Genomic DNA, 8,697 nt, shown 5'->3' with positions numbered 1-8,697 from the left:
TAAAACTGCTAAAATACGTCTAAAAATGTCGGAATAGGTATCAAACGACGCCATGCTCAGTATTTCTGCGCAGAACACTTTTTTGCCTAATGTGATTACAACAACCACATAAAAACTTGCAACTTTGATTGCAAATATCTCTTCACAGAAGGAAACAAATACCAAACTCTGTTCTGCACATAAATACCATGGAAGCGCCTTCGGATTATTGATACCGAGGTAACACGAAAAATTACACGAATTACTTACCCAAAACTCTTTGTAAAACTCGTTCATCAAACTGCATCCTACCGCAAATAATTTCGCGTAAAGCTTCCACTCCTTTATTCGGAGAATAATCAACTAATATTTCTTCTGGGGTCTCAATAAATAACACATCCGACTCTTGGTCGAAATGAGGCATAAAAAAATCTATTTGTTCGCACATTTGGTTGGCACAATTTCACAAAATAAAGTTTTAGATAATTAAAAATTCACACAATTTTTCGCCACGTATGCACTTGCACATTAAAATCGGAATAATGCAAGAGGCAGCGCAGCCACGGCGGAACAGTACAAGGTGGCCGCGGGTCGACATACATACAAACGATCCATGTGTTTTGTTTTTGTAATTCTCTGGTGTAATGTCAAAATCGTACTACGCTAGAGAATGTTATATCAAATCTTATGAAAAAAACTTGCAATCAGATGCTTACCGACGCCACCTAGTTTTGATCCGCCATGCAGCGCAGTATAGAAAAACGAACGAACAGTGTTGCCACAGAGAGATTTTTTATCCAAAATGTAAACTAAGTAATAAAATGGCGTGTTTAACTAGTAAGCTAGTTTCTAATGTCAAGCTAGTTTTTTGTGCTCTATTTTTGCATATATGGCCAAATCGCCAAAAAAGAAACCACAGAAAAAATTAGATTTCTTCAAATTTTGTGCGCTTTTGTTTGTTTTGGGGTTACACATGCCAAAGAAACCTATGCTTGAAGACAACGCGCAACCTCTTGTTTTCCTCGAAAATATACGATAGTTTCTGTGTTGTTTCTTAAAGAACACAATTTTTAAAAATTTCATTACCTAACGAAAAGGTACGCTGCATTTCAGGAATATTATTTCTAACGCTCTAGTTCCCTTTTTCAGGCAGATTTAGGTTAACTGAAAATAATTAGATAAAATATTTCGAAGTGACAAACGTTTTGAGTACTTTTGATCACAACGAATTCGATCGCATTTTTTCATGTAACGTAACAGTCCAAAATTCAAAATAGTTTTTTCGTGCAAAATCTAGCATGTCAACAAACCAGAAAAAATCAATTTCCTTCGAGCATTCCAAGCCTATTTTTCATATAAACTATAATATTAGTAGAGTTTGTAGGTAAGACCCTAGAGCCCAAAATTGTTTGTAACGTAACAGCCTTTATTCAAACTTTTGTACGCCTATTTTTCAGTATAATTTATTTTTCATTTGTTACATACTTATTAAGCCTTTAATATTTTATAATATATGTTTTTTTTTTGGGTTTGCTCGGTTTTTCGCGCATTACTTTTGATCGAATTGATGTATATGATAATGTTTCTCTTTTTTGATAAGAGAACTTTGGTACTTTGGAACTTTTGGCCATTTTACTTTACCAATAATGGCAACACTGACCACGAATTAACTTCTGTTCTTTTGAGAACAAAATTCTGTTCACAACCTTTGATGGGGGACAGATGGCGGTCGAAAACAACACTTGTTCATGTTACATCAAACCGAATTTATGGTGAGGGATACACACTAATGTAATTCTAATGCAGAAATAGTTCATATTATTTTAACCATACGATTCATGTTAAAATGTTCGTGTTGATTTTGCGAAATTGTTTTTGCTTTACGTACTAGAACACTGTTCATGTTGATTCAACATGATTCATGTTAACTAAAAATGTAAGAAATTTTTCTGTGTGAAGGTATCTACAAAATTACTCAAGTTATCGTGTTAACGGACAGACGGACGGACGGACGGACATGGCTAAATGAATTTCGTTTTTCGCCCAGATCATTTTGATATATAGAAGTCTATATCTATCTCGTTTAGTTTATGCCGTTACAGGGTACCGTTATGCGAACAAAATTAATATACTCTGTGAGCCCTGCTCAGCTGAGTATAAAAATTGTAGTCAAAATGGACTGGAATGCGAAAGAAATTTGAAAGCATTTCTTGTGTGTCATTTTGTATGGATTTCTTGGCTTTCTCCTAATCTGAATAAGGCCGTTAAAAGGGGAAATTTTTCGTAGAACTGAGTTATTCACTAATATCTGTCATAAAATCAAATTTTTTTCAACTTAGCTTAGCAGCAAAAAGGCTTGCACTGATATGAATGTTGGAGATTCGAGTTCAATGCTCAGCTACCGAAAAGCTAGCTGATGAAGAAGTGAAATTCAGAAACATGTCCTAGTAACCATCGCCGTTTGTATACTTACAATTTTTCTCTAATATCAATTACAAAAACCATTGTATAAAGCAATATGAGCAAAGCTCACTAATTAAATACATATGAATTATACTTTTATTTAAATTTTATAGCAGGTAAAATTTTTGCCTAAATATTTTCAATCCTAAACAACATATGTCTCCGATCTAGAACAAAGATTCGGGAAATTGGGATTTCTTCCAGTTGTACAACTCGTACCGGCAGCTGGGCAAGTATTATATATCGCACGATTCACAATGTTTGTTGTTGCATAATTACATGCCATTAAGAAGGTCCGCTGATTACTGCCCTGTCCACTATTATAAGTGGCTGCAGCACAACCCACACGAATATTCCGATCAGCCATCATTACAGTAAAATGGCCAATTGAACTAAAAGTACATTTTTTTACCTACAAAACTTTCTAAAGAATATAATAAGTCCACTTACGGTCCTCTATATCCACTTGGAAAATTATTTATCTGCGACATATGTATCAACATTGCGAATTTCTCTATACCACTGATTGATTCCTCTTCTCAACAACTGTGGAATTCTTAACGATCCTTTACGGAAGCTTATCATTGCCAAATTTTGTCCGGCTTGTCTGAAAGTATTTGTATTGCGACAGGCATCGTGTCTCATTTGACATTGTCTGACATTGAAAGCGGCTAGACGAGCTAATTCATCATCCCATTGCATTGTCGCCATGCGACAAGCTGGACTTAGTTTAGTTTGACCACTTGCTACTCGATTGCGTCTTCTATTATGAATTCGAAGTATTATATTTCTCTGTGCTTGTGTTAAACGAACCAGCACCGGATTTCTACAGCGTACTGCGAAGTTCTGTGAAAAAATTTTGGAGAGTTAATATACACCTGTAGGAAAAAAAAGCTAAAAAAATTATTTAATAAATATATGTATGCAATGCGATATTAGGACGCCAGCTCTATCGATTATACCTTGCAAGTCTCTTCAAATACTTTTTTCCCGGGAGTAGTATTTGATTCGGCACTCCTGTAATGATTGGTCTGGTAATTTTATGGCCCTTGGAGTATTCGAGATAAATTTTTGCGGCCCTGCCAATGATACTACGGGCATGTACAGAGTGATATTTAATGATGAGTTTTTTGAGCTTTACGCAGATATAAAGATAGAGCCGTTGAAGACGCTCCATGCTGGAGAGTTATGCCATCGGTATCCATATTTGGAAGCAGAGAAAGGAAGACCCCGATTAAGTTTATAAAATCTGTTGACTTGGTCTCCGTTGGTCTCCAAATTATCATCAGTTTCGAGAAACAGGATAACAGGCATGACGCAAGACCAAACCTTAGCACGCTGCTACCACCACACCACAGCGGCCGTCGGTATTATGATCATAGCTAACCAGTTTTATAAGCGTCGCTGGATCAACAAATTGTCCTAAGTTTAAGTCCCTCTAAAACAACTTGAAATTGCAAATAAGAGAGAAACAAAAAGGATTTCCTATTTTTAGTCGGTCAAAAAATGAAATTTCCAGTTTCAGCCTGGCACGTAGATATATCGGCTATGCATTTGCTAGGTGGACTTTTTCACCACGTGATCTATTTCATTAACGTCCTGTGGTGGAATGTTCTCGCTCAGCGCGTGTTTGACGTCCCCTAACACTGAAAACAATCAGAAATATACAACAAAAACCGTATAGCATGCAGGTTTCAGTATTATGGTCTGGGCATGCTTTTCTTGACCAGGCGTGGGACCCATTCATCAGGTTAGGAAATTGTGACTGGTGCTTTATATGTTGATATACTCAAGCACAGCATGCTGCCATATGTGTAAGGCGCGATAACCTCCGAAGAGATCTAAGGCCGAGCTTCTCTTCCAATTTGCGTCGTGCTCCTCTTGATTTTTCCCTACAAATTGGCCGGACGGGACCTACATGTTTTATGCCGACTCCGAACGGCATCTGCAAGGCAGATGAGTTTTCACTGAGAGCTTTTCATGGCAGAAATACAATCGGAGCGCTTGCCAGACACTGCCGAGGGGCGACCCCGCTTAGAAAAATTTTCTTCTAATTGAAAAATCTTATTTCTAAAATTTTGATGTTGCTTTGCCCGGGAGTTGAACCCAGGGCATACGGTGTGATAGGCGGAGCACGCTACCATCACACCACGGTGGCCGCTGCCATAAACCAAAGACAAAATTCAACTTGTTTGGACGTTCGAGCAAGTCAACGACCCATAATATCCGAGCAACGTAGCAAAAAGATGGTTTGAGCAAAGCCAGATCAACGCCATGGAATGGCCACCACAGTCACCAGACATAAACCCAAAGTATAAGAATCATGCAACTAAAACTAAAAACAAATGTAACCACCAAATATAACAGTTATATTAAAACGCGAAATCCAGATTTGAATAGTTGACTAAAATATAGCAAAAGAAATAGGAATTGAGGAGTTTCGAAAACCCCAAACGGGTTAGGGGGCCTCTTAGTAACTTCCCTGTCCAATGAGTCATATGTGACTCACAGGAGCGTATTGAATTAAGTTCGTGAGTCACATGTGACTCATTTCTTTATACAACTTAAAGAGGTTTTCTTGGTATGAACGTGTCGTTATATATTTGTGAATTTTATGTGAGCGTATATCAAAAGACCTAAACTTTAGGAAAATGAAAGAAAATTTCGAAATTTTTTTCTGATACCTTTTGCTCTTTTTCTTCAATTTTTGTATACACTTCTAACCTCAATTAAACAAAGAAGCACACTAATACACGCTTTTGACATTTATATATCAATTTACCGTTATTGTGATTCGAAATGATTCAAGGGGTTGTGTAGCGCAATGCTTTCAAAGGGTTGACAGCCCAGTTTATAGCTTCTCTAATCCTCACCTACCCGTGGCGAAGTTTCTTTAGCAACTGGGGATCTGGCGACCCCTGGCGGTAGAGGACGGATAAGAAGTTCGTATTAAATCTTTAGCGAGATGGTCGGGCTTGTGCATTAATGGTGCTTGTTACCGAAACATACCGGATCTATATCCGGCAAAAGACCATCAACATCGACAACACTCACCGGGTGCCTTCGGGGAGTGTCCCTCTCACTACAATAACAACAACAACACGAGTACCAAACCAAAACGCAAGAAGTGCAACCCGAATATTTTGGGATATACATAGATTGGATTTCACTTTACTTTTCAAAACATTTGTAACAATCTTTATGAAAAGAAAATTTAGCTACTCTCGGAAATTTAAAAAAAAATTTACATTTTTTAAGTTGAAAATTTTGCTTTTTTATATGAATTAGGATAAAGTGTGGAGTACTGGTATATTCTTTACGGAATTCTAAGAAGTAATTTAGGCAAGGATCCTTCAAAGTACTCCTTGGAATATCTACGGGCGACAACTTTCCAATAAATAACAAAGAAGGACGGGACTGTCTTCGGCTGTGCCGAAGACTTCATACCTTTTATGAATGTGGCTGAACAATAATCTTATCCTGTTCGTAATCTCCAAATGATCGGATATATAAGATAAGAAATATATAGTGAACAGATGTACATACCTAAACGATTTTTAAGATAAATATAAAATAAAAAATGGCAAAAAACCCCCTTATCTGAACGATCCGTTGCATGGGATATATATTATATATAGCTCCGATCGACATGATTTTTACAGGAAATCTTCTATGATATATTAGAATATATATCACCAAGTTTAACGTTTTTATATTGGAAATTAAGGGAGAAATGGCCAAAAATCTTTCTATCTGAACGATCGGTTGTATGGGATATTTACTATATATAGCTCCGATCAAAGTAATTTTTCCAGGATATCTTCTATGATATATTAGAATTTATATCACCGAGTTTCACTTTTACACCTTCTAAATTGCGGCAGGAATGACCAAAATCGTCTTATCTGAACGATCGGTTGTATGGGAGATATATGTTATAGTGGTCCGATCCTACCGGATCCGACAAATGTCTAATTTAATACAAAAATACATCCTTGTGCCAAATTTCATTGAGATATCTCAAAATTTGAGGGACCAGTTTGCGTTCGAACAGACAGACGGACGGACAGACGGACATGGCTATATCAACTCAGTTTGTCGCCCTGATCAATTCAGTATACTTAATGGTGAGTCTATCTTCTATATTTCTCAACGTTACAAACATCGGACCAAATTTAATATACCATTTCATGTTCACGAAAGGTATAAAAAAATAAAAATACTTGATGCACCCCTCACAAGAGGAGCTGAAGCTGGTTCACGCACATCGTATTGGAGTATGTACTAATATAACAAAACTGGTTCGTATGATACAACCATTTTTCCAGGGTCGCTGAAACAATGGCGACAGACCTTTTTTTCTATAAATAGGAAATACTATTAACACAAAAGTGCTAAAAATCAAATAACTTCCAAATCAAAACGCAATGATTCCAAAATATTTTGAGCCAAAACGCAATGAATAAGTTTTTTTCAGAGCAAAATGCAGTAATTACAAACAACTATCTGTATTAACTTCAAATCTGACTGCTATAATATCGTAAGCTTCAATTAAAAATGTGACTCCATTTAAGACTGGACACCTTTTCTTAATTATCTAGCCAAATGTTATGAGCCACTTATGACGTTTTAGTTTGGAACTCTTCAATTCAACTATGTGATTTTGAAATACATTTTTTTTAACACGCATATATTAGGTTCACTTATAACTCTCTAGGCTAGGCGCGCGAAATAGAGTTAGACCTATCTAGCGGCAATTATTGAAGACTCGCGGCAGTGGTTAAATAATTCGCTATTGAACGAGCTGTTCTTAATAGCGGAGACACGAACCTCTGTGCAACGGTGCTATCAAGATTAAATATCTAAGTGCATTATAGAATACTAAAACGGCACCAAAATTGCATATTTTTCAGTTTTTTTAAACTAAATTTATGTTAAGCACCAACGACTATCGTATTGACTATGTAAAAAGAGAGGACTGTAGATCCATGACGGGTATTCTGACTGGACAATGCCTTCTGGCGTCAAATGCCTTTAAATTAGGCTTGGCCAGTGACAGCAGATGTAGGAAGTGCGGGTTGGAGCAGGAAACGATCGATGCCCTGCGCTTTCGAGGCGAAGAATTCAGCTATAAGGAGTGATAAAGTTGTCAGATATAGAAGCATCAAGTGGTATAGGTCCTAGAAAACGTCTAGTAATTGTCAAGAGCACGGAGTTATTTTATAATATAGGTCCCGGTATTTGATAGGGTTTTTTCATTTTCGTCGTTAAATAAACTTCTTCTGGTAACACTACGAACTCATTCAGCCTACGTGAGGTCCTCATGGACCGGCCGGTTCAATCTAACCTAACCTAGGGCCTCTTAACCCATAGGCGCTGGTGGCGAATGTCCCGCTACTCAGCGGTCTGACTATGAAATCACTGGTTTTTGTAATATTTCCCAGTCTGTGCCAATGTTCAGCCTTTCTGCGATAGCCACTGATATTACACAAAAGGTGTGTGTGCACTGAAAATGAAGTAGTCGAAGTTCGTTCAGCAATGCGAATCCTGTCACCCTTATCGACTTTATTTTATAAAATGTATCGCAATTTCTATAATTGCTCGACAGTTCATCGGGTAATTTCTCAAAAATCTGTGCTTCCTCTTAATATTTCGTTAAAAAATACTTGTTTTCATGGGCTTACCCCATTATTGTTGCATGCTATATGCTGTTGACCGTTACACAAAGATGGATCGCAATAATTTTGTGCCGCAGCAATGTCAAAAGATGCCACCAATATTGCAAATAACATTATTTTTAACACCATTTTTAACGGTAAACTTATCAAATTAATCAAAAAAGTAGGTAGAATTTAGTTAGCAAGTTTAGCTCACCGAACATACAAAACAAGACTGTAAAATTGGCTTTTAGTGGAATGAAGTTTTATCATATTTTTTATATCAAAACCAAAACAGTTGATATTTTGATTTCATTTCACGTTCTTTATTTCGTTTATCTAGTTATGTTTATTTTTCCTATTGATTTTTAACTTCTGTTTTTACTTTGTATGTACTGGCAGGTGTTTTTTTTTTTAATTTCTTCATATTTACTTTACATACAGTGCCAATATTTTGGAAAAAGTATTTTTATTTGTTTGTTATTTTTTCCATTCTCAGTATTACAAAATAAATAAATAATAGCATATTGAAGCAATACATTAATTCAAGATAACCATATATAGACCTGCGGTACACATAACGGTAAGAACGGGTACG

The 8,697-nt window shown here is 36.5% G+C and overlaps 1 pseudogene; it reads right to left on the bottom strand.

Moving 5' to 3' along the window:
* Nucleotides 1-2,561: 2,561 nt before the first annotated feature.
* On the bottom strand, nucleotides 2,562-8,306 carry LOC137248260 (venom allergen-1-like; annotated as a pseudogene).
* Between the last annotated feature and the right edge of the window lie 391 nt (nucleotides 8,307-8,697).

Source organism: Eurosta solidaginis, chromosome 4, assembly GCF_040869045.1.
Source record: "Eurosta solidaginis isolate ZX-2024a chromosome 4, ASM4086904v1, whole genome shotgun sequence".
In the NCBI taxonomy this organism is placed as follows: Eukaryota; Metazoa; Arthropoda; class Insecta; order Diptera; family Tephritidae; genus Eurosta; species Eurosta solidaginis.
This window is presented reverse-complemented; position numbering and strand designations above follow the sequence as displayed.